The sequence below is a fragment of the Dama dama genome, chromosome X (assembly GCF_033118175.1).
Source record: "Dama dama isolate Ldn47 chromosome X, ASM3311817v1, whole genome shotgun sequence".
Taxonomy (NCBI): Eukaryota; Metazoa; Chordata; class Mammalia; order Artiodactyla; family Cervidae; genus Dama; species Dama dama.
The window spans coordinates 100,361,998-100,386,606 of NC_083714.1; the positions used below are offsets into that span (position 1 = coordinate 100,361,998).

Genomic DNA, 24,609 nt, shown 5'->3' on the forward strand with positions numbered 1-24,609 from the left:
AACAAACCTAGCCAGAATAGTCTTGACTAAAACAGGTGATAATTGGCATTTTTCCTGATAGGAAATGAAAAATCTTCTCCATTTCAACCTGTTTACATTGCTTTTTTGTAGATATACTTTATCAGAGTAAGTTCCATTCTATTCCTAGCTTGCTGTCTTAAATATAGATTAATTTTCATCAAACACTTACAATGCATCAATTGTGATGATCACAGAATTCTTTTCCTTCCATTTTTCTATTACTGTGGCGAATTGCATTGGTAACCTTATACATGTAAACCACCCTTGCACTTCTAGGGTTAACAAGATTTGGTCATAACATATTCTTAGGTGTAATCTACATGTTAATACATATACATACATATATATATATACCACACATAAAAAATTCATAAAAGCCTTTGGTCTTCTCTTGAATATATGGGTTTACAAAATGTGCCACCCAGATCTCATATGGTCCCTGATGAAATCATTGACAGAGAAACATTTTTTAATACTTAATATACTTGTATTGTCCTATAGAGAAATGAAATGCCAAAGCCATTGATAAAGGTTCTAGGGAGACAGAGAATAAAAACTGCTGTCAAATTCCATGGCAAATGCCACAGCGTTATCTTTCACACACTTCTGACTTGCCTTCCAAGTTTTTTTGGGTACAGGGAGAGAGCAGCCACAAACGTCTTTTCTTTTCCGTGACATCCTCCATTGGCTTGATAGTCACCAGATCTCAGACGCCCTCCAGCTGTGCTGTGTGTGTGTGTGTGTTAGTCACACAGTTGTGTGTGACTCTTTGCGACCCCACAAACTGTAGCCCGCCAGGCTTCTCTGTCCATGGAATTCTCCAGGCAAGAATACTGGAGTGGATTGCCATTCCCTTCTCTAGAGGATCTTCCCAACCCAGGGATCTAAGCCTGGTCTCCTGCATCACAGGCAGATTCTTTTACTGTTAGAGGTACAGGGAAGTCTTCCAGCTGTCTGATTTCTGCCCTGATATCCTTATTATTACATAATAACAAAATGCTTACGTCTCTGAGCCCGCATCTGTATCCTCATGCACCAAAAAATATATTTATGCAACAAACGACCTATTCAGAATGCACTCTGCTTAGGGACTAAGAGGGGAATATAAATAGCAGCTGTTGTGCCCTTACAGAGGTGTGAAAATCCAGGTCCAAAATGACTGAAAATGGGAGGTAAAGAATGGAAAAGATGGTAAAGAATCCACCTGCAGGTTTGGAGACCTGGGTTCGATCCCTGGGTCGGGCAGATCCCCTGGAGGAGGGCATAGCAACCCCCTCCAGCATTCTTGCCTGAAGAATCCCCATGGATAGAGGTGCCTGACGGGCTACAGTCCATGGGTCGCAAGGAGTCGGACACGACTGAGCGACTAGGCACAGCACGTGACCTAATTAAGAGTATGGATACTGGCTCTGACACATAGTGTGTGAAGGTGAGAAAGGTATTTACATCCTTTGGATCCCTTTCCCTATTTCTAAAATGGAAATTACAAGTTTACACTAAATGTTCGTTACGAAGAATAAACAAAATAACATGTGAAATAAGCATTCCTTTGAAATTGGATAGCCTCCAACTAATAAAAATAATTGAGGGAAAAAAAGAAAATGGATTTGGCTTATTCTACTCCAGTTTTCATTTAAACTTTCAAAATTTTTAGTTTCATTTACCTTTACAATTCTCTCAAGTGATACAGATATTGAATTTTAAGTAGACTATAAGACTAACTTTTAAAGTGAATCGCACTTCAGAAACACACTTTGTCTAAATAAATATATTGACTCAATAGCGGTGCAGCTGGTATCAGACATAGTATCCATTCTAAGGTTGGTTTGTAAATGAGGACTGACAAGGCTACCCTAAGTCATAGTATGTAGTGAAAACTATGATCCTTGCTGTGTGTGATGACAAAGAAAATAAGCCGATATTCTGGTCACGCAACATCACACAACTCAACACCAGACTCTGTCACGTAGTCAGGCAGCCAGTCCCTAAGTAACACTGCAGGGGCTACAGGACCACACAGTGTACCAATGAGTTGTTAGTTTGTCACCTTCTAAGGGCTTGGCCAGTAAGGAGACAATGAATCCGAATGGATTCAGATTCTAACTGACAGACAGTGCAGAAGCAATATGCCCCTGGTGTCAGTTGCCTTGTCCCTAGTCCCATGGTTTGACACTGAATTGGAAGGCCTCAGTAACAGGCACTGCAGGTGGTGGGGCTCTGCCGGGAAGGAGCCCACAGCTGTGCCCTATGGACTGAGCAGCTCTGTAGTCCACAGGTGTACTCTCAGCTGGGGCTAGGGAGACCATCCTAGGTTCAACGGAAACCAGAGGTGGGTGAGTAGCAACTTTGTGTCACCTCCAGCTGGAAAAGGAGGCAGGTGAGAAATGGCCTCATAGTAGTTGTTCATCAGGCTGCTTATCTCTCCTTGCTACAAGAGCAATCAGTAGATTTTCTGCCAAGATTCAAGTCAGCCTGCAGTTTAGCCTTGCCTACGTAGCCTATGTGGGAACCTGCAAGGTCACCAGGCCACCAAGACAGAGCTACACCCCTACAGTGTCTGGAACAAGACACAAGGCTTTATGTATGGTGCTACAAATAGGACACCTATATACTGACTCCTACATGGAGGAGATGCTTTTCCTGTCAGTCATTTAAAATATCCCTTCATTTAGTAGACACACATTGATTACTAGCATGTTTCAGGACCTATCTGCAATGCTTGAAATAACAAGACCAGTGATGTGAGGTGGATGATGGGAATATCACACTGGTGGACCAGACAGACACATAAACAGAAAAGAAGTGCAAAGGAGATACACAGGGAATGGACCTAAGGGGATGGGGGGACACAGTGAGTGGGGTGGCCAAGAAGCAGGAGGAAAGCTAGAAGATAAGGTTCATTGTAAGAGTGAAAGAGGTTATACATAACACAGTCATGCTTTGACCGAGGCTGTGGATGAGAGTCACAACCTCCCCTGCATCACTGCCCCTTTTGAGGGTGATGTCTGGGAGTCTACAGATTCTGAAGGGAAAGGAGAAAGAAAATACATAGTGCAGGGGGTACATGCACCCGCCTGATAGAGATGTAGGTGCAGGTTGTTACAGTAACCAGGTGGGGATGAGCAGAGTTGGATTTGGTGACTCAAGGATGAAATGTGGAAGTGAATGTAAAGGGAGAAAACACATTGAGAGGGGTAAATAGCTCCAACTGCCATTTCTGTAGCAAGGTAGGTGCTCCATTACTGTTGTGAGAAGGCTCCCTGGTCTGAGCTCTGGGAGGGAGTGATGAGCATTCTAAGGACCCACATCAAACCTAAGCAGGGGGCGCTGAGTGTGTGAAGACATAAGTCTCAGCTTTCACCACTGGCAGACACAGAAAGCTTCTTAGCCCTGCTGAGAGTGGGGTGGTGGCACCTTAGGGAAGCTCAAAGGGAAGGTGGAGGTGGTGGTTGTTGTTCAGTCGCTCAGTCGTGTCCGACTATTTACGACCCCATGACCTGCAGCACGCCAGGCTCCTCTGTCCTACACTATCTCCCTGAGTTTGATCAAATTAATGTCCATCGTGTTGGGCGATGGTATCTAATCATCTCACCCTCTGTCGCCCCCTTCTCCTCTTTCCTTCGATCTTTTTGCATCAGGGTCTTTTCCAATGAGTCGGCTATTTGCACCAGATAGCCAAAGTATTGCAGCTTCAGCGTCAGTCCTTCCAGTGAATATTCAGACTTCATTTCCTTTAGGACTGGCGGGTTTGTTCTCCTTGCTGTCCAAGGGATTCTCAAGGCTCATCTCTAGCACCACAATTTGAAAGCATCAAGTTTTTGGCACTCAGCCTTCTTCATGATCCAACTCACACATCTGTACATCACTACTGGAAAAACCATAGTTTTGACTCTACAGACCTCTGTCAGCAAAGTGATGTCTCTGCTTTTTAATATGTTGTCTAGGTTTGTCATCGGCCTCCCCAGGGGCTAAGCAGTGAAGAATCTGTCTGTAATGCAGCACACTTAGGAGATATGGGTTCAATCCCTGGGTCAGGAAGATATCCTGGAGGAGGGCATAGCAACCCACTCCAGTATTCTCGTCCAGACAATCCCCTGGGGTCGTGAAGAGCCAGACACTACTGAAGTGACTGAGAATGCGTGCAACCTAGGTTTGTCATCGCTTTCCTACCAAAGAGCAAGTGTCTTTTAATTTTGTGGCTGAAATCAGCATCTGCAATGATTTTGGAGATCAAGAAAATGAAATCTGTCACTGCTTCCACTTCCCCCCCTTCTCTTTGCCATGAAGTGATAGGACCAGATGCCATGATCTTAGTTTTCTAAATGTTGAGTTTTAAGCCAGTTTTTTCACTCTCCTCTTTCACCCTTATCTAAAGGTTCTTTAGTTGCTCTTCCCTTTCTGCCATTAGAGTGGAATCATCTGTGTATCTGTGTATCTGAGCTTCTCGATATTTCTCCCAGCAATCTTGACTCCAGTCTGGCATTTTGCATGATGTACTCTGCATATAAGTTAAATAAGCAGCATGCCAATATACAGCCTTGTCATACTCCTTTCCCAATTATAAAGCAGTCAGTTGTTCCAACTCTGGTTCTGTTGCTTCTTGACCCACATACAGGTTTCTCAGGAGACCGGGCGAGTAGTCTGGTACTGTCCTCTGTTTAAGAATTTTGTGTATTTGTTGTGATCCACGCAGTCAGAGGTCTTAGCGTAGTCGATGACACAGAAGCAGATGTTTTTCTGGAATTTCCTTCCTTTCCCCATGACATAAGAGATGTTGGCAATTTGATCTCTGGCTGCTCTGCCTCCTCGAAACCTAAGTATATCTGGAAGTTCTTCGTTCACATACTGTTGAAGCCTAGCTTGGAGGAGTTTTCTAACCAGGAGGCTTCAGAAATTGGGGACAATCTAAGTGGAGAAGCTCAGGAAATTGGATGGTGTGAAGGAAGCCTGATAAGAGAGACAAGAAAAGGAAGATCTCCTTTCAATGTTGGTAGCAAAGTGGCCAGAGGCTAAACTATGCCTTCAAGTTCTTGTGTAGAAGAGTAGCCTTTATCTACAAAATCATAGACAGTTCTGTAAGAGAGGGAGGGAGAGGGCAGGAAGAGGGAGACAGACACCATGAGTGGATGTGAGAGACCCGTTAGAAGGGGGTTGACAATTAAATGGAGGGAGGCTTTGGACTAGAGCAGATGTGGTGGAATTGGGAAAAAGTAGACGCATTAGACATTTATGAAGTAAAATGGACAGAACTCAGCAAGAATTTGGACTTGAGGTGAAGGAGAGGGAATTGTAAACATGTTTTAGACTAAGTTTCTGTTTCCTGTCATAAGAGTACAAAGATGTCATGGGGAATTCTGGAAGTTGGCCAGGTCTGGGCAGAAATCCAAAATGCGATCTTTATGTTTTTCAGCTCATGGTCTACATGGATACAATAACCAGTATTTAAATACTTAAAATTTCCTTTTCCTTTAAAAAAAAGTATTGAGGTTTTTTTTATTATTATTACCGTGTAGTGTTCCTTTGTATACTCGTATACTCTTTGGTCTTTCTCTCATGTGTATACCAGTTGTTGAATAGTTGGATTGTTTCTAGGTTTGGCTATTAGGAATACATGTGTGGAATATTTGAGTACAGGTGTTTGTGTGAGCATGTTTTCATTTCTCTTGGGAAAGTTGTCTAGGAGTAGAATTGCTGGGTCATATAAGGCTTCCCAGGTGGCGCTAGTGGTAAAGAACCCATCTGCCAATGCAGGAGACTCAGGTCTGATCCCTTGCTCTGGAAGATCCCCTGGAGTAGGTAATAGCAACCTGCTCCAGTATTCTTGCCTGGAAAATTCCATGAGGAGGGGTCCTGGCAGGTTACAGTCCATGGGGCCCCAGAGAGTTAAACACGACTGAGCAACGGAACACACACGCACACACATACCTGGTAATTTATGTATCTTAGAATCTAAACTGTGTCCTCTGTAGACAACATACACATGGATTTTTTTTTTTAAGTGTTCTCTCAATGTCTGCCTTCTGGTTGGATTGTTTTATCTATTGACATTAAATGTTGATACAGTCTTACATCTGCCAATATATATTTCTGTCTCATGTCATTTTGTTCTATGGTCCTCACTTTACTGCTTTCTTTTGCATTCAATGGATATTTTCTAATGTAGCATTTTAAACTCTTTACTGATTTTTCCACTACTTTTAAGTTATTTCCTTAGCTGTATGCCACCGTAAACATCTTACTTCATCACAATCAGCTTGAAATTTACACAAATTCTAATGAGATACAGAAACATTACTCCCATATCGCTCTATTCGGGTTTCCCTCTTTTCCTCATATTGTCACATATATAATAAATCTATAAAGAGAAAGTCCATTAATACACTCTTGTTGTTATTATATATAACATTATGTGATGAAAAGCTGATATACGGCAGGATATCAGGTATCTATAGCTTCTGTTATATTCACATTCTTTGTCATGATTTCTGATTCTTTGCATATGTTTGTATGGATTTGACACCATCCAGACTTGTTTCCTTACCTAATACAGCTTTGCTCCCAACCACCTCCTTTGTGCTGTTACAGCGAATATATTACATTCCATGTGTCATTGGCCCAACGACAATTGGGCTTCTATGATGGCTCAGACAGTAAAGAATCTGCCTGCAATGCAGGAGACCCGGGTTCAGTCCCTTGGTGAGGAAGATCCCCTGGAGAAGGGAATGGCTAACCATTCCAGTATTCTCGCCTGGAGAATCCCATGGACAGAGGAGCCTGGCGGGCTACAGTAATGGGGTTGCCGAGAGTCAGACACGACTGAGCAACTACCACTTTCACAAGAATAATTTATGTGATATTGTTTTAGACAGTTGCTTTTTAAACACAGGAAGAAAGGAGTGGACTATGTATCCATAAAGAATTTTTGTTCATATAATTACCTTTACCTGTGCTCTTTGCATTTTCACATGGATTCTGATTAACATCTGAATGCACTTATTGCAGCCTGAAGAACTTCTTGTAGTTTTTCTTGTAAGCCATTTCTACCAACACATACCCTGAGTTTTTTTTTAAATTTGGGCATACCTTTACTTTGCTTTCATTTCTATTTTCTTAAGCCACTTTATCGTGGTGTGTATGACATGTAAAAAGCTGTGTACACACCCGTGAACTCATCACCAGCTTCAACATACAAAACTGAACTGTATTTCTATACTAGTGGTGAATACTTCTAATAAGTAAGAAAATTCCAGTTAGAATAAAAAGAACTTAGGAATTGGTTTAAGCAAGGAGGTGTAAGATTTGTACATTGAAAATGACAAAACCAGTTGAAAGAAATTAATGAGAATTTAAGTAAATGGTAACTGATTATCAGTGGGCACTAGAGTTTCCTTTACAAATTAGCTGTCATTGTACACACATCTCTGAGCATGTGGGAATATCTCCTTAAGGCACATTCATAGCAGTGTGACTGCTGGATCAAACACTTCCTTCGCTAAACACACATCTGTGGAGTACCTACTATGTGCATGTGCCTGACACTGTTCTAAACGCCAAGGAGGCATCACAGAATTGGACTAACACATGTCCCTCTTTCATGAAGGCAAGTGCTGCTGAGGGTGAGGGCAGGATGGAATGTAAATTCTGATGAGTACTGCCACAGACCCCTGCAAAGGTGTTTTACCAGTTCACACTGGCCTCAGTGGGGCAGGGGAGTGAATGTGCCTTTACTGGCATCTTGGCACCATTTGCAGGGTGGGAGGTCTAGGCAGGAGGCTGGACTCCTTATGTCCAGTTCCCTAGAAGACCTTCAAGTCCACAACTAGGAATGATCCACATAGGGATTTCAGGGGACGTGAACACCCTAGGTGTCCATACCCTCGGTTGTGACATCACAAAGTGTATTTGTCAAAGCATGGGAGGTATCTGACCCTTTGGTGGCACTGCACCCTGAGTGTGCCATCTCTGACCTGGAGATAAGTCTGTGAGCCAGGGACTGAGGGTGCTGAAACCTTGAGAGGTTTACTATGTCTTGGGCTATGAACTTTGGAGATTGGAGAATGTGGGGTACCATGGTCTGAGGTCTCTTTGTGGTGGCTGCAGGAAACATCGTGACAGAGCTGTATGCGTTCACCATACCAGTGCTCTGTGCAGTTGGTGAGACCGTGTCCTATGGTGTGAGCTGTGTGATTGCGACTTCTGTGTCCAGGGTGTGAGGTCTCTGTGCTGTCGGGTTTCTCCATGGCCGCTTATGAAGTTGCTAAAATGCATGTCGGCCTGTATTCGAATTGTGAAATCGGTGGGTGGGGAAGGGGCGAGACGGGGCGGGGGGTGGCCTCGGGAGTACAAGTGAGCACACTGGCCATCTGATGACCAGAGGGGTCTGGGTGGGTGGAATATCAAGTAGGACATGGAGCAGAAGCAGGGGGTCTGGTGAAGATCAGGCATTTGGGGGCAGACCAGACCTGCTGCGCCTAGTCCAGGAGGCTGGACAGTATCCTAAGAGCAGCAGGCAGCCCTGCAGAGTTTTGAGCAGGGGTGGTATGCCCAGATTGCACTGAAGAAAGCTTCCCTTCCTCAGGCAGCAGGACAGACCATGTGTTGGAAAGCATCAGGATTGCTGGTGCTTATCAAGGAGAGAGACGAGGGTGACCTGGCCTAGGGAACTCACTGTGCTGACGGAGAGAAGGAACAGAATCTTACTTAGACTGAGGGGGCAGAGAGGTGAGGCTTGATGACTGAGTGTGGTGAGAGAGAGGCAGCAGGCAAGGATGGCTTTCAGTATCTCTGGCCTAAGCAGCTGGGGAGAAGCTGCCTTGCACTGAGTCAGGTAACAGTAAAGGAGGTGCAGCTGTGTGGGGAGTCGGGGAGATGGGCGCAGTTTAGACATGTTGAATATTCCTTGCCTGTGGGACTCAAACACGTACTATCAGAACGACTTGGGGGAGCTGACCTAACTTCTCTGTGCCCATGATGCCTCATCTGTGATAGGGAGAATGAGACTGATAATTAAGAAGAAGACTCATTTCCTGTTTCATTGCTTTAGTCTAGGAGAATGTTCCCCTTTTACAAAGAAGTGCTGTCTTCCTGTCAGGTACTGACTGTAAAATGGGACTGTATCTACTTATCCATATATCTGCTTGGTTTTACATATCTGCTTTGTGTATTTTCATCATGTGGTATGTATTGTCAACTGTAAAAAAAAAATAAACTCAAAGGAACAAGTGTTTCTTCTCACATGCATGCAGATCGGCAGTCCATCAACCTGTCTCTCAGAGAAACAGCCCCCTTTAGAACCTCCAGTCTTCCTCCTGTAGCTCCTCACTCCCTCCAGGGGGTGGGTAGAGGCCTGTGGGACCCACTGTGTCTTACACTTCTCTTCCCTGTGAAGGCATCTCCGGTGTCCCAGAAGGTGCCTAGCACCTGATGAGTGCAGTTTCCCTGCAGACCTGTCAGTTGACTAGGGAAGTCTGTAGTCAGGAAGAGAGTGCTGAGCCTGATGTGTGGATCTGGAAACCATCACTGTGTGGTGCCGAGCTGGGAAGTGATGAAGCCACAGATAACCTAGATTGGAATCAAGGTCCCACCACTTATCCCTTCTGCGACCTTGGGCAAGTTACTTACACTCTCTGTGACTCAGTTTCCTCAATTGAAGAGGATGATCCTATTCTGTGATAATGACTCCTTTTTGCTGCCTACATTTAGATTACCAAAAACAACAACAACAACAACAAACTTTTGAGAACTATAGAGTGATGTCCAGGTGTCGATTACTTCCAGAGTCAAAACGGAACCTGTCAACAAAGACATGAAAAGATGTTCAACCTCGCTATTCAGGAGAGAAATGCAAATCAGAGCCACAATTAGGTACCGTGTCACAGCGGTCAGAATGGTCAGCATCAGAAGTCTACACATGATGTTGGAGTGGATGTGGAGAAAAGGGAATCCTCCTATACTGTTTGTGAGAAGAAAACTGATAAAGCCACTATGGAGAACAGTGTGGAGATTTCTTTAACAACTGGGAATAAAACCACCACGTGCTCTGCTGTGCTTACTTACTCAGTTGTGTCCGACTCTTTGCAACCCCATGGACAGTGGCCCACCAGGCTACTCTGCCCATGGGGATTCCCCAGGCAAGAATACCGAGGTGGGTTGTCATGCCCTCCTCCAGGGGATCTTCCCAATCCAGGGATCAAAACCCGTCTCCTGCATTGCAGGCAGATCTGTTATTGTCTGAGCCACCAGGGAAGCCCATAAATACTTGAGTGGCTAGCCTGTCCCTTCTCCAGGGGATCTTCCCGACCGAGGATTTGAACTGGGTTCTCCCACACTGGACATGTATTGGATACCAGCTGAGCTACCAGGGAAGCCCATAAAACTACCATATGACTCAGAAATCAGACTATTGGGCATACGCCCTGAGAAAACTATAATTCAGAAAGACACATGTACCCAAATGTTCCTTGCACCACTGTCTACTATATCCACTATATGGAAGAAACGTAGATGTCTGTCAATGAATGGATAAAGATGTTGTGGCACATGTATACAATGGAATATTAATCAGTTATAAAAGGGAATGAATTTGAGTCATTTCTAGTGAACTGGATGAAATAAAGCCTGTTATACAGGGCGAAATAAATCAGAAAGAGAGAAAAGATCATACATCAACACATATATATGAAGTTTAGAAAAACGGTACTGATGAACCTATCTGCAGAGCAAGATGAGAGTCTCAGACATGGACAAAAGAACTATGGACACAGCAGGCAAGGAGAGGATGGATTGAATTGAGAGAGTAGCACTGAAATATACAGATTCCCATGTGTGAAATAGATAGCTAGTGGCAAGCTTCTGTATAGCACAGGAAGCTTAGTTTGGTACTCTGTAATGACCTAGAGGGGTGGGGTGGGGGGTGGAAGAGAGGTTCAAGAGGGAGGGGATATATGTATATACTTATAGCTGATTCACCCTTGTCCTACAGCAAAACTTATATTTAAAGCAATTATAATCCAGTTTTAAAAGGTGGGGGCTGTTCAAACCTCTCTGCTTTTATACTTATCTACTGGGAATGTCATGAAAGTTGCTCATATTTACCGTGCTGACAAAGTTCAACTTCACCTGAGCTGTTAATCAAAGCCACAGAGAAGAAATCTCTGCAGACTTTCATGTCCCCAAAATGACTTAATGCAAAGCACCACCCTTCCCCGTCGGACTTCGGTAAGACTTGTCCAAAGTATCCAGTGACTCCTGGGTTTACCTACTACCAGGTCAAGTACAGCCCTTCCTACTTGTCATTAAAGGGCAGACACAGACCATCCAACTCCTTGTTTTCTGTCTCGTGACTAGGAACGGAGATTAAAAGTCAGTTCTCCTGAAACCAGTTAGTCACAAAGATCATCATTTCCTCTTTTGTCGACGAGATTCCCCCTAAATGTTTTCCCACCTGCAAAGGCCCCCACTGTAACTTCTCTACTACTCTCTGTGGAATGATGTACAATGCAAAACCACCTTGCTGACAGTCTGATCATCAGGTCTGTGGTGATCTCCCAATTGCAATCGGTAGAAATACAGTCAGTGTCTCTATTAGTTTGCTTTTACTCTTTCTTAGGGTGTTACTAGTAACAATTGGGAGAGAAACATTCAACTAACAGGAGCTGCTCCTCACGTTGACAGGCGACAACACAAATTACCAGGCAATCAGGGAAGAAGCCCCCGCCTTCCAACCCCAAGAGCCGACCATCACCAGCTGTCGTCTGTGTGGAAGGAAACTCTTCCTGCGACTCTGGCAGCGATGGTCCCTCCTAGCCTCCAAGCTGCTGGGAGATGCGCTCTGGGCAAGCGGTGGAGAGGGCCGGGCACTAACGCCTCTTCTCCGAATCCCCCCCGCCCTACTGCCGCCGTCCCCGGGGAGGAACCTACTTTTCTTCAGGCCATTCCAGGCTCCCTCTCAATCCACTACAACGCAGGGAATACGCAGGAAGGTCCTTCTATAAGGAGGGGAGGGGTAAATGTCCCATCTTTGTGACGTTAAAACCAGGCCCGCAGACTCCTCCCCGCTGAAGGCCGGGTAGGCTCTATAGGACGCTGGAGGACTCCTCTCGGTGGTCTTTACCATTTTATTCCACACGCACTAAGGATGGGAGGCCGAGCCCCGCCCATTCCCAGCTTCTCGCATGGGCTGAGGATGGGAGCCACTGCATTGGCGTCCTGCTGTTGAGAACCTGATCCTGAGAAAGAAGGTGTGAGAGCCAGGGGTAGAGAGAGGGACAGACGCAGAGGGAGACATCGATCTCTCTAGGACCCACCAGGTGTGCTTTTGTGTCACAGGACCAGAATCCTCTTTAGCCAAGTGGGATCCGTGTTCTCTCAGGACAGTTATTTTTCGCAGATGCCCCACCTCTTCAGTATCAGATGGCGGTTGGACAGTCTTCAGTTAGTTCAGTCGCTCAGTCGTGTCCCACTCTTCGACCCCATGGACTGCAGCACACCAGGCTGCCCTGGCCATCACCAACTCGCAGATCCTACTCAAACTCATGTCCATTGAGTAGGTGCTGCCATCCATCCATCTCATCCTCTATTGTCCCCTTCTCCTCCCACCTTCAGTCTTTCCCAGCATCAGGGTCTTTTCCAATGAGCCGGTTCTTCTCATCAGGTGGCCAAAGTATTGCAGTTTCAGCTTCAGCATCAGTCCTTCCAATGAATATTCAGGACTGATTTGTTCTAGAATGGACTGGTTGGATCTCCCTGAAGTCCAAAGGGCTCTCAAGAGGCTTCTCCAACACCACAGTTCAAAAGCATCAGTTCTTCTGCACTCAGCTTTCTTTATAGTCCACCTCTCACATCCATACATGACTACTGGAAAAACCAAAGCTTTGACTAGATGGACCTTTGTTGGTAAAGTAATGTCTCTGCTTTTTAAAAGTGGTCTAAGTTTGTCATAGCTTTTCTTTTGAGGAGAAATCGTTTGCCATGAAGTGGTGTGTCCGGATGCCATGATCCTAGTTTTCTGAATGTTGTTTTAAGCCAACTTTTTCTCTGTCCTCTTTCACTTTCATCAAGAGGCTCTTTAGTTCTTCTTCGCTTTCTGCCACAAGGGTGGTGTCATCTGCATATCGGGAGTTATTGATATTTCTCCCATTAATCTTGAATCCAGCTTGTGCTTCATCTGGCCCAGCATTTCGCATGAGGTACTCTGCATATAAGTTAAATAAGCAGGGTGACAATATACAGCCTTGACATACTTGAGAACCCCATGAGCAGAATGGAGAGTCTATATGTGAGTTATTTCTCTTTCTCTCCTTGCTGATTGGCATTTTTGAAACAATATCGAAACATCCTGTGGACATCAGTCGATGACCAGGATAACTGGGCTCAAATCGGTGTTCACCAGGTTCAGAAGTAGGCATCTTTCCTTGGCATCACCTTCCTCCATGCCTCCTGTCCCACGTCACAAAGTGAGACAAAATAATGAAGTATTTTCAGGGGAAATGTTTCCCATATTGAAATCATCACAGGTGTTCTTTCTCAAGAGTGTGTGAGTTAGATCTTGATGTGACATAGGCATAAGTACATACTTTTAATAGTCTCTCTGAGTCCTGCCTTGGTGTGCAATGTGTTTGAAAACTTTTATCTCCTGAATCGTCCAGTGGCAGTGTATAGTAATTTAAAAAGGAACGTATCTTTGGTTGTCTGGTTTCCTGGAGTACAGCTGATCCTGGACAGTAGACCTCTGCTGTGGTCAGAAATTTGGATATATGATTAGTGAGGGGTTTCCATTTGTATTTCGATTGTTGTTGATTAGTCCCCAAGTCGTGTCCCATTCTTTTGTGATCCCATGGACTGTACCCACCAGGTTTCTCTGTCCATGGGATTTCCCATGGGATCTTCATGACCCAGGGATCAAACCCCAGTCTCCTGCATTAGCAGGTGAATTCTTTACCACTGAGCCACAAGGGAAGCCCCTGTATGTCCAATACAATTGCCTTATGTTTGACATACATCTATTGGATGTATTACATAAGTCTATGCACCTGTGTGTTAGGGTTGCTTTGCTTGTTTGTTTTTTCAGAAACAGAAAAGTGAAGTGGCTTTGCTTGCTTAAGTCTCTCAGTGAACGAGCAAGAGTGAAAATGTATTTTTTAAAAAAGGATTTCCATATCTTAAGGAAATGAATTTCCACAGCTCCCTATGCAAGGGGTTTAGTCTCCTGTCTAGAAAGTACTGACATTGAATGAACTCTTTCATGAGTCGTCATTTTAGGAAAGAGGTGGTTCTACTGTTTTTAATTGAATATTGGCTACATTTCAAATTATGCTTGAGATTCTGTGAAATAGGTAAGTAAAACTACAGATCCCAGTGATCCATTTTTTTACCCTGCATATGGGTGGAGTACAGACTCAGTGTAAACCATCAGAATGGGTGGGGCCAATGTGTCCTGCAAGGAAATTTTGTTTACAAGGTGGACAGACTGGATGTGCTAACAGGAAATCTATACTTTGCTCAGCAGATTATTTATCTAATAAATGAGGACATAGAGCCAAGGGAATGTGTAACGTGGTGATTGTGAGCTAAAATAGGTGACAACATTGAGAGAGAGAGAGAGTGGTATAATGAATAGTGCAGAAACCTGCACATTTTAACCCACACAGATGAAAAATGGTCAGCACCACTACCAAGCAGTGTGACCTTGAGTAAGATGCTGACCCTCTCTGATCCTCGGTTCCCATGTCTGCAAATGTGGACAATATTATATGTTATGCCACCCCCAGGTAAGCCCATTCCTGACCCTCTGATCCCGGCCTCTGCTGGCTCCTGAGGCCAAGGCTCTCATCACACTTGTTTCACCATGGTCTTCAGTCTGGCTCCCTGCCCACCCCACGGTGAGCTCCTTGAGGACTCTTTTGCTGCATGAAATATTCCTGTCCTCACAAAGTCTGGAAAGCACCCGTCTGGGAGTCTGGTGCCCCACGGGTGCTCAGAACACGATCACCATCTTATGAGTGATGACAAGGTGAGGTACACAGAGCAGTGCTGCTGTTGATATGCTGTCGATTTGTTTGCTGCAAACAGCACACAGGAAAAAAGTGGCTAGAGCAAACCTCTCGGCTCAGTTTACATAGGTCCAGGGCTGTTCCTGTCTTTTATTCCCACATTGTCAAGAACCTTATTGTACCAGAGCAACACTCGCCTTTCCCCTTCCTAGTGCATCACCATCATAGCAGCTGTTTCTCAACTGAATTGCCAGTGAGTGAACCCTGAAAATTCTAGGCTCACATTTCTGTTCCTTCGAGCGGGTGTGGGACATCCTGTCTTCTATCCCCACTCGGACAGGAGTGTCTAGTGTCCGTCTCTTCCCACTTGGCTTCCCCTTTATTCTATATCTTGGACAGTCCTTTACCTCCTGAGACTGAGTTCTGTCCTAGGCTATAGCTGCTTTCAGCACTGTGCTGAGGGCATTGATGACCAGGTGGGCGCTGGGGGGATACTTGTGGGATGAATACAGTTCGGAGAGCCGGGCTACTTTATTTCACGGGTGAGAGGTGGAACTTCCACTCAGGCTGCCATCAGCAAGATGGACGGTTTGAAGGTGCTGATCAGTGTCCTTGGGAAAGCCCACAGGAGCTCTGTCAACTCTGCTCTCCTCATCTTCCTCTTGCTCCCATAGCTACTTCTACTCCTTGCCTTCCCCCGTGCCCTCCTTTCTTCTCTCACTGCTCTCCATGTACATGTACACTGTGCCTGAGCCTCTCCTGTCTCCTGACTCCATGCTGTGTGATTGTCAGTTACCTTTCTGATTAGGTTCTTTGAAAAGTTTTCCCTTTACTCACAGTCCAGGGTGGATGCCGCAATACAGTAAGCATCATGGGTCTCCTTTTATTCTTTTCCCCTCATTTTCTCCATTTTCTTCCTTTCCTCCCTTTGATGAGGAAACAATACAGTGTGTGGGTATGGACACTAGCTCTGATTCTTGACAACCTTCCTTGCACCCAGTTCTCCCACTTGCTATCATCACATCTTGAGAAATTAAATTGGCTCACTGTGCGATACCAGCCTCACCTGGAAATGGGTGAATTATTCTGAATAAAAACCTGAACTGAGCAGGTTGTTTTTGTGAGTATGGAATGGGGTTATTAGAGATGTGCTGGCACCTTCCCTGGCGTAACAACTACTGAGTTGCCACAGGGCAGATTACAGGTCAGGCCTTACCTTCAAGCTTCACAAAGCACTTCAAGGTCACATTAGACATCTGTTTCCAGCCCTAGAGGCTCCTTCCTTCTCAGCCACAGTCCTCGAGCTTTGCCCTCACAGCTAGACAAACCCTCACCAGGAGGCTGACTTCTCTGTTACACCTCTCCCACCTGGAAACCACTCACAGACTTCATCTTCTTTTGCGTGCATGATGCTGTTCCTGGTAATTTTCGCTTCAGATGGATTGGGGCTGCTCCTATTGCAAGGAGATGCCCAGAACTGATAACAAGGGTGTGATGTTTCCTTGCTCCCCTAATGGCATAGAAATGATCTGCGACCTGTGCCCAAACTCCTCTCCCCATGTCACCTCCCTCCATCCCACAGTTCACAGTTTACACTCAAGCTGGGTTCCAGTGCAGGCCCTACCAGCCCAGTCACTCTCCTTCAGCCTCAAATTCCTTATCTGTAAAATGGCAATAACTCTACCTGTTGGTGAGGTTTATTGGGAGAGCTAGTGGAGAGAACAGATATAAAACACCTAGCGCCCATGACCTGGCAGGTGGAAGGCACTAAATAAATGGCTGTATCCTCTATCAGCTTCTTTAATGCACAGCATCTGGTGTGGGATGATACAGTGACTCAGTCACTGTCTTTGGATTGGATTGAGAAAGATGTGACATATTAGGGGTGTATTAGTCAGGCTTCTCCAAAGAAACACACCCAATAGAGAGAGACTTATTTTAGGGAATTGGATCATGGGCTCGTGGGTGCTGACAGTTCTGATATCCTTAGATATCAGTCAGCTGGCTGGAAATCCAGGTTGCAGTCTAGAGGCCCAAATCTGCAGAACAGGCCAGTAACTTTGAGCCTCATGCAAAGTTCCTCAGGCTGTATTCTTGAGGCTAAACTGTTTCATGCTCAGGAAGCTTCCGTCCATGCTCTTAAGCTTTTCAACTGACTGCATGAAGAAACTGCCCCCCGCCCACACCCCATTATGCTGGGTAATACAATCCCCTTAAAGTCTACTGGGAGAAAAGTTATGACCAACCTAGAAAGCATATTAAAAAGCAGAGGCATTGTTTTGCCAACAAAGGCCTGTCAAGTCAAAGCTATGGTTTTCCCAGTAGTCATGTACAGACATGATAAAGAAAGCTGAGCGCCAAAGTATTGATGCTTTTCAACTGTGGTGTTGGAGAAGACTCTTGAGAGTCTTTTCATTGCAGGAGATGGGACTGAGGAAAACTTCTTTTCCTTCCCACACTCAGAGCCCAATGTTGCATAGCCAGCAAGTGCCCGTGAGAGTCTTCAGAAGTGAACATGAATTCTGCTGTCTGTCAGTGTGTGTTCTCAGCTAGTCCCCAGAGCTAAATTTCTCATCTCTGATTCCCCTACCTGAAGGGAAAATATAATAGAACTGTCTAAGGACAGGTGCTATATCTTTTGCTGTGTTTTCCTCACACCAGTATTTGCAGTATCAACCAAGCAATGACCAGCAGTCTGTTCTCAATATGCAACTGTAGACCCAATGAAAAGTACCTGATTTGTTCCAGGTGCTTTACTTTGTCATTGTCTTGTGTCACAATACTGATAACAGTGGATGAATCGTTTTCTATGTGGTCCTCTCCGTCTTCATTTAGCATCTTATTGTAATAACCATGTTATTATACATTTTTTAAAGTTTCCAGGCTATTTTTACATTCATTTGGGCTTCCCTGGCGGCTCCAATGGTAAAGAATCTGCCAGCAATGCGGGAGACCTCGGTACAATCCCTGTGAGACCCAGGGTCAGTACCTGGGTTGGGAAGATCCGCTGGAGTAGGGAAAGGCAACCCACTCCACTCTTCTTGCCTGGAGAATCCCCATGGACAGAGGAGCCTGGCGGGCTACAGTCCAGGGCTTCTCAAAGAGTCAGACAGGGCTGAGCGACTACACTTTGACTTTACCCTCATTCCCATTATTTTATTTCCTTCTCCTATTGGGGATAGGAAAGCATCCTGCAAACCAGTGTGCAGACTACAATCTGACAGACTTGAGACCTGAATGGAGGGACACTCTTGGAGGAACCCAGAGAACCTGGACAGCTGACTCTTCTTCTGTGGGTTACAGTTCCCAAAGGCAAAAATGAGGGTAGTAATACCACCTGCTTCTGGGTGGTGTCCAGCATCAATGAGCCAGCAGGATCTTAGCTTGCCACTTGTCCCTGTCATGTTATTATTGTAGGAGGCTCAGATAGTAAGGAGTCAGCCTGCAATGCAGGACACCCAGGTTCAATCCCTGGGTTCGGAAGATCTCCTGGAGAAGGAAATGGCAACCCATTCCAATATTCTTGAATGGAAAATCCCATGGGCAGTGGAGCCGGGCAGCCTACACAGTCTAGTTCAGCTCAGTCGTTCAGTCGTGTCTGACTCTTTGCAACCCCAGGAACCATAGCATGCCAGGCCTCCCTGTCCATCACCAACTCCCGGAGTGCACCCAAACCCATGTCCATCGAGCTGGTGATGCCATCCAATCATCTCATGCTCTGTCGTCCCCTTCTCCTCCTGCTCTCAATCTTTCCCAGTATCAGGGCTTTTTCCAGTGAGCCAGCTCTTCGCATCAGGTGGCCAAAATATTGTAGTTTCAGCTACAATATCAGTCCTTCCAGTGAACACGCAGGACTCATCCCCTTTAGGATGGACTGGTTGGATCTCCTTGCTGTCCAAGGGACTCTCAAGAGTCTTCTTCAACACCACAGTTGAAAAGCATCAATTTTTCAGTGCTCATCTTTCTTTATAGTCCAACTCTCACATCCATACATGACCACTGGAAAAACCATAGCCTTGACTAGACGGACCTTTGTTGACAATGTAATGTCTCTGCTTTTTAACATGCAGTCTACGTTGGTCATAAGTCTCCTTCCAAGGAGTAAGCGTCTTTTAATTGCATGGCTGCAATCACCATCTGCAGTCATTTTCAAGACACCCCCCCCCCAAAATAAAATCGGCCACTATTTCCACTGTTTCCCCATCTATTTGCCATGAAGTGATGGGCCCAGATGCCATGATCTTAGTTTTCTGAAGGCTGAGCTTTAAGCCAAGTTGTTCACTCTCCTCTTTCACTTTCATCAAGAGGCTCTTTAGTTCTTCTTCACTTTCTGCCATAAGGGTGGTGTCATCTGCATATCTGAGATTATTGGTATTTCCCCCGGCAATCTTGATTCCAGTTTGTGCTTCATCCAGCCCAGCATTTCTCATGATGTACTCTGCCTATAAGTTAAATAAGCAAGGTGAAAATATACAGCCTTACATACTCTTTTTCCTATTTGGAAGCAATCTGCTCTTCATGACCAGTTCTAACTGTTGATTCCTGAACTGCATACATGTTTCTCAAGAGGCAGGTCAGGTGGCCTGGTATTCCCATCTCTTTCAGAATTTTCCACAGTTTATTGTGATCCACACAGTAAGGGCTTTGGCATAGTCAATAATGCAGAGATAGATTTTTTTTTTTTTGGAACGCTCTTGCTTTTTCGAATATCCAGCGGATTTTGGCAATTTGATCTCTGTTTCCTCTGCCTTTTCTAAAACCAGCTTGAACATCTGGAAGTTCACGGTTCACGTAACCGTGGCTTGGAGAATTTTAAGCATCACTTTACTAGCGTCTGAGATGAGTGCAATTGTGCAGTAGTTCGAGCATTCTTTGGCCTTGCCTCTCTTTGGGATTGGAATGAAAACTGACCTTTTCCAGCTCTGTGGCCACTGGCGAGTTTTCCAAATTTGCTGACATATTGAGTGCAGCACTTTCACAGCATCGTCTTTCAGGATTTGAAATAGCTCAACTGGCATTCCATTACCTCCACTAGCTTTGTTCATAGTGATGCTTCCTAAGGCCCACTTGACTTCACATTGCAGGATGTCTGGCTCTAGGTGAGTGATCACACAGTCATGATTATCTAGATCGTGAAGATCATTTTTGCACAGTTCTTCTGTGTAGTCTTGCCGCCTCTTCTTAACATCTTCTGCTTCTGTTAAGGCCCTACCATTCCTGTCCTTTATCGAGTCCATCTTTGCATGAAATGTTCCCTTGGTATCTCTAATTTTCTTGAAGAGAGCTCTAGTCTTTCCCCTTCTATTGTCCAAGGGGTCTTAAAGAATCTGACAGGACTGAGCAACTTTCATTTCCACGTCACTTAAACATTTTCAAGTCGAAACTCACTGTCATAATAAAGTTCTATTTAAATACTACATTTCCTCTAGGATCAGAAGACGGACAAGGGAGCTCACTCTCTCCACCATTATTCAATATATCAGTTTATATTATTTTATTGTAATTTTCAGTGTCAATGGCCTTGTTCAAAGTTTTCACAAGGGGCTCTCTGAAGGGCTCAGATGCAGTTTGAAGCAGCCAACCTGATCAAGCAGAGAAAACAATGGAGTCCTTCTTCTGGCAAAAGGTTTCCTGGCATTTTTTTGAATCACAAAGGGCGGGGGAGAAACGGGATGGTGACAGTTGGAGCAACACTGCCACCTGCCGACCAGAGAAACCAAAACGCCACAAGCCCAGAAGAAAACCCAACGTTTTACTTGGGTTTTCGCGGAGGACTGGACACCGTGGATGCGGAAGTTAAGGGGGATTCCCATGAGGACCAGAGAAAGGAAGGCAAGCTCTGGAAGGGGCCAGGCCAAACCACCCGTGGACCGCGGACTCCAGAGGCTCGTGGAACCGAGGTAACACAGGCAGGAAGTCAGGGAGTCTCAGAAATCAGGAGCTTGGTGGGCGGTACTGCGCCCCCATTGGCTGGTTCTGGGCATGCGCGGAAGAACCCACTGAGGCCCGTGCCAGTGTCCTGGCAGGGGTTGGTTGGAAGTTTTCTCCTGGACCCGGTTTCAAAGTCTTCACTGAAGAACCTGACCGTGTATGTCCGGGTCCTGTCGCCCACTGCCGAAGCCTCACAAGTGCGGAACACGTACAAGTCCCCTGTATTTCCCCTTCCGCCCACCCCAGCCCTGTGAACATGTTCCTCCTGTGGTATACTCACTGTTCTCTCAGCCCTCACTCTTCTGATCCGTCCTCAGTGCCCACAAGGCTCCCACGGTCACCCTGGAGACTCTCCGTCCTCGTCGATGTTCCCCTCCTCCCTACCCGAGCATCCCCCTGCCCAAGGTCTCCCCGCCCCTGCCCCTGGCCCCGGGCATCAGGAAAGACCTCGCCCCGCATGGTCTGCGGTTTCTAGCCTTCTTCCCTCTCATCACCCTCAACATGATGTCCTGTCCTCCAGCTCCCTAGCTCTAGTGCCAGTGTACTGATACCAGAATATCCTGGAAACCCTCACCTCCACTACCACACGTCCTTCCATTACCATCCACCAGGCCCCGCCCCGATCGGATCCGCTGAGCCAGGGCTGGAAGTTGTCCCCCACAAACACACCTCCTGTGCTCCTTGCACACTCCTGACTACTCACTCCCTGCCTGTGTCTGAGCACCTGAGCGTTGAGCACACAACTTTACAAACTTTACACAAGTGTTTTATCTTAAACCCGTGGCCAGAGTAGAACTGCTGTTCATTTTCATTCTCACCTACCTACACTACACTACACAGTACTAACCTTCCTCCATCCTAATGACTACCAGCCCCACCCGCCAATAATTCGTGGAGAAGAAAGAAGCAATCCCGTGGGATTTCTCAAGTCTCCCAATCCCAAAGTGCATGTTTCTGCCCTGGCAGTCTGCTGCCCATCTGCCCGAGTGCTCCTGACTGCACCCAGCCCCTCACCTCTGCCCGGGATCCCATCCCTTGCACCTTCCCAGGGACATCCAACCTGCAGTTATCACCCCCTCTCGCCTGAACCAGGACCTGCTCCCTCTACATCACAGCATTCCACAACACAGGGGGGAACCCATCCTCTTCTACCACCCTCTTCTGCAGCTACTGGCACATCACCGGTTGTCCTTCAAAGCAAAACTGCTTCAAAGTCTGCTGAGACATTCTTTACTCAGCCCCCTTCCATGAAGCTTTTGTCCCAGTCACTCCACTGTAACTGGCCTTGCCAAGCCCATCATTAATATCCATTCTTCCTGATCCCACAGACACTCTTCAGTGCTCATCTTAGCCAACATCTCTGGCATCTTTGACTCTTGTGTTCTTTATCCTTGTTTTTATATTTCAGGGGTGTGGGGCTTATGTGACACCAAAGTATCCTAACTGTACTTGACAAGGTACACATTCTACCCTATGCCCCCTTTGACCTGGATATTGTATTGGAAGTCTTGTGTCAAATGAAAGAGAAGCCAAAGAAAAGAGCGTCCCAGTCACAGCGGGGGAAACGGCCCACAGAGGCAGTGGCAGGCAGAGGTGAGAGGGCTCAGACAAGGGAGGTGTGAGAAGAAATGAAGAGGAACACCAGGGAAAGGAGGATTCCACCCCATTCACACTTGGGACTCACAGGGGGCACACTGTGCAATGACCCAATGTTGTCTTTGGGCAGATGGGTGGCTGTCGTTTAGGAATATCGTTTTCTGGAGCTGATCTTGGCGCTTGCTTTGCTGCAGGTGAGATCCAAGGGAGGGCTCTGAATCAACTGAGGGAGACATGTGGAAAAGGACAGAATCCACACGAAACCTAAGCAGGCAATTGGCTAGGAGACCTTGCAGCTGAGGCTGAGGAGTGGACATCCCTGCCCAGGGATGGGCTGGACGATGAGACCCAGATTCAGAGGGGTCTGCAGATGCCAGCAGAGTGGCTGAGGCTCAGTCAGCCAGGGAGCACTGGATCCACAGCAAGAGGACGGAGACAGAAATGCAAGTTTCACCACCCCCACCCACGGGCCGTGCAGGTGAGCATCAACAGCTGGAGCCAGGAGAGGACAGTCATCTTTCCCTCAGGGACCGCTGAGGCCACTGTGAGGAACAAAGGTGTTATAGACTACCCCTCCCACATTACCACAAGCCTTGTAAGTGACACATACCCCTGCTCCATGGCTGAAAGAAGTAGAGAGCATTTTCACCAGAATAGACTGAGCATTTCTATCTATGGACATTCAGTTGGTTGCATGCAACCACACTTTCCATGTTAGAAGTAACTTCAGTAGGAGTTTTCTGGTTACTAACCAGTATGAAGGGTGAACACTCATGAGGAAGATCAGATCAGCCAGGGAGAACAAATACACTAAAGTGTCCATGGAATCTGAGGAGCATACACTGAGACTGTGATCTCAGCAACCCATGTCCCCCCCCTCCACCATGGCTCTTCCTGTGACCATGGGTCGCAGAGGCAGAGTGGGGCCCAGAGGGAGAGGAAGGTCTTCCTGGAACTCCAATGCTGCTTTGAAACCACCACTCTCCTTGACTGCAACGTGAATACTCACCTGTGAAGATCATTCCAATTCTCCATTCTGTCTTCTAGTCAACAGTCCTGATGATTCCTTTGGAACTGGCATCCTGGTCTCTTTGGTTTGGAGAACAGAAAATAGCATACCCTGCAAGCACACAGACCTCTACTTCCAATACGCTGCGTCTTTGATTCCTTTCAAGCCATGCTTCTTGAAAGTACAGACTCCAGGAGCATCCTTATCTGGTTAATCTCTTGATTCCTCCTCTGAGTACCCATCCACAGAACATCCCCTTGCTAACACATCCCAAGAGCTCCGTGGGCCAAACCGTAGTACCCGGTGGTGTCTTGGCCACAGACACATTCTGTCTTCAAAAAGTTTCCTTGGTCAGAGTCTCTGACAGAAGCACATCCTGGCTTTCCTCCTCCCTCTTAGTCCATTACTTCTAAGACTCCTTGTCTGTCCATTTACTTTAACCCCCTCCTAAATTTTGGTTTTGCTTTCCTCTGGTTTCCTACCTCTGCCCTGTGCTCTTCCATTCTACACATAATCCTTGGGTGACCACGTCACCCCCCACACCTTTTACCCATCTGACTTGTTTTCATCCGTTATCCCTCTGTATGCTGATGGCTTTTCCTATCACCAGATCTACCTAAGACGTCCCAACTGGGCCCCACTTCCCCCACAGGCTGAGACGTATAGGCCATCTGCACTCAGATGTCCCATAAGCCCTGCAGACCTGCTAGTAGCCCCAGGCCAATGTTCCCTGGGGTGTCACATGGATGGGCATGGCCATCCACCCAGTTCCTTCAACCACAATCTCGGACATGCTGCTGGGTGTGATCTTCACCGAGCCATGACATCCCTGGAGCTGCTCTGGAAAAGGCTGACCCGAGATAGTCCTGTTGCCACAGGTGGGGATCCGTTCCTCTCAGAGGCCCTGTTCCTACACACACACTCTGAAGGTGTCCTGAGCACAGGCCATCACCCTCTTTTGGATCTCCGAGAGAACCTGGCCATTGTAATCCATCTGAGAGGATGAAAGCCTTGTCTTTAACAGGACGGTGAGTCAGGACACAGCAGTGTAAGCCCATCATT

At 46.2% G+C, this 24,609-nt stretch overlaps 1 long non-coding RNA gene across 2 annotated transcripts in view; it reads right to left on the bottom strand.

The window, feature by feature from the left end:
- The window catches only part of LOC133052509 (uncharacterized), a 41,398-nt gene that overhangs the window by 12,364 nt on the left and 4,425 nt on the right, over nt 1-24,609 (bottom strand). Inside the window, exons 2-3 of one of the 2 annotated variants that reach the window (XR_009692060.1) lie at nt 23,548-23,658; nt 11,941-13,750 (exon numbers count right to left, since the gene is read on the bottom strand). This is a non-coding gene — a long non-coding RNA (uncharacterized LOC133052509). The remainder of the gene's footprint in view (nt 1-11,940; nt 13,751-23,547; nt 23,659-24,609) is intronic. The other variant, XR_009692059.1, reaches the window with a different exon arrangement.